This window comes from Schistocerca cancellata, unplaced genomic scaffold (genome assembly GCF_023864275.1).
Source record: "Schistocerca cancellata isolate TAMUIC-IGC-003103 unplaced genomic scaffold, iqSchCanc2.1 HiC_scaffold_745, whole genome shotgun sequence".
NCBI classification, from domain to species: Eukaryota; Metazoa; Arthropoda; class Insecta; order Orthoptera; family Acrididae; genus Schistocerca; species Schistocerca cancellata.
Window position 1 is genome coordinate 52,501 of NW_026046756.1, and position 2,500 is coordinate 55,000.

Consider the following 2,500-nt stretch of genomic DNA (forward strand, 5'->3'; position numbering starts at 1 on the left):
GCGGGAGACAACACGCGCCACCTACGGTGACCGGCAGCTCCAACGCCAGCGCCACAGAAGGGCAAAGGCCCCACGTGGGTGCCGAAGCGAACTCTCCCAGCACAGCGCACGTGCCAACACGTCTGCACAACTGCGATACAAACCACCAGCGAGAACCGCTGGGGCGACCGAGCAGCAGACGGCGTCGCGGCGCCGAGTGCCGGGCGGCGGCGCATCCTCAACGCACACAGTCCTCAGTCGGACCAGCACACTGCAGATGTCCACCGCGCTTCGCACCGGGCCCGCGAGGACCCACTTTGGCCGCCCGGCGCCGCGCGCAGGGTGCCCCGGCGCGCAGCTGCGCCGCCTGCCGCGTCCGTCGGCCGGCGCGCCTGCCACTGGGCGCCCCCACCAGCCGGCTGTAGCGCGTGCGCCCACGCACCGCGCGGCCAGCACGCCGGGCGGCCCCCCCTCACCGGCCGGGGACGGTCCCGCCCAGCCACCGCCGCGTATCGCTTCACACACAGATTTGCCCTTACTGATTTACCTCCAGCAACAACAACCGCACCACAATGGGTTTACCAGTTGTTCATTTGCGTAACGTCACCAGCAAACGTAGACGTCCATCCCAGTTTGCAAATGCAACGATTATTGCATACCTGTCTGTTAGGTGTCACGACACACTACGTCTGCCCACATACACGCAACAAAATGTGCACGACTAGAGAACACGTGGGAGGTGGCCCCCTACGTATGCGATGTCCATTACGAGACCGACTGTCAACCAGCATCTGTACCATGTCGCAGATGTGGAACGCGGTGCACCATGCTATCACACTGTGTGAGAAGAGACGACTACGTTTGAATACACGCGCCACTACATCAACAGACGGCTCATGCTGATCGCCATCCAGGGCGTCCGTTACTCCCACACGTCTCTATGGCGTACCACACTGCAATGTAGCTGTTATGGGGAGACGGCACGTGGCTGAGTGCACAACATTTGGACCGTATGGTTCGCTGTTGTTGGGCGCAGTCGTTGTACAGTCACACATGTGCCACAGCGTATCATTCAGTACATACGGACCTATGTGCAGTACAATGTGAGGGTTAAGCTTACGACATCAGCGGACAGTGGACACAGGCCGTACCACGACGTAGACTGAGCGCTTCGACATGCGAATGCCAGTGAACAGCTGCGAAGGGCATTGAACACGCAAGCACCTGAACGACCAGCGTGCGAAGGCAGGGGGGAGGGGGGGGGGGCGATGTACATCCTGCAGTCGTCCACATTACAGTGTACAGCGGGAGCATGTAAAAAGTAAGCAACACTTGCGAAGTGTTGAACATGAAACGATACACAAGAGGGTGGGCGGTGCGAGTAGCGAACTATATTCAGAGGGTTGTGGTTAGACAACACTGGATTAATGTAACGTGTCATATGCCAATTACAGAGCAGGTTAAGGCACAACTTGGGTTAGGTTAAGGCACAACTTGGGTTAGGTTAAGGCACAACTTGGGTTAGGTTAAGGCACAACTTGGGTTAGGTTAAGGCACAACTTGGGTTAGGTTAAGGCACAACTTGGGTTAGGTTAAGGCACAACTTGGGTTAGGTTAAGGCACAACTTGGGTTAGGTTAAGGCACAACTTGGGTTAGGTTAAGGCACAACGTGGGTTAGGTTAAGGCACAACGTGGGTTAGGTTAAGGCACAACGTGGGTTAGGTTAAGGCACAACGTGGGTTAGGTTAAGGCACAACGTGGGTTAGGTTAAGGCACAACGTGGGTTAGGTTAAGGCACAACTTGGGTTAGGTTAAGGCACAACTTGGGTTAGGTTAAGGCACAACTTGGGTTAGGTTAAGGCACAACTTGGGTTAGGTTAAGGCACAACTTGGGTTAGGTTAAGGCACAACTTGGGTTAGGTTAAGGCACAACTTGGGTTAGGTTAAGGCACAACTTGGGTTAGGTTAAGGCACAACTTGGGTTAGGTTAAGGCACAACTTGGGTTAGGTTAAGGCACAACTTGGGTTAGGTTAAGGCACAACTTGGGTTAGGTTAAGGCACAACTTGGGTTAGGTTAAGGCACAACTTGGGTTAGGTTAAGGCACAACTTGGGTTAGGTTAAGGCACAACTTGGGTTAGGTTAAGGCACAACGTGGGTTAGGTTAAGGCACAACGTGGGTTAGGTTAAGGCACAACGTGGGTTAGGTTAAGGCACAACGTGGGTTAGGTTAAGGCACAACGTGGGTTAGGTTAAGCACAAATTGCGTTACATTGCGGTACAAATTGCGTTACATTGCGGTACAAATTGCGTTACGAATTTGGTTAGGTTAAGGTGCAAAATGGGTTAGGTTAAGGTGCGAAATGGGTTGGATTACAGTACACAACGTGGTAAGAGCGTGTGTTGGGGGGGGGGGGGGGGGCCGAGGTTCGTTGGTAGTGATCATTGTAAGTGAATGTCGGAGGCAGCGTCAGTATGTCACAGCAGTTATGTCTCGTCAGGATGCGCTTATGCGCTTTTC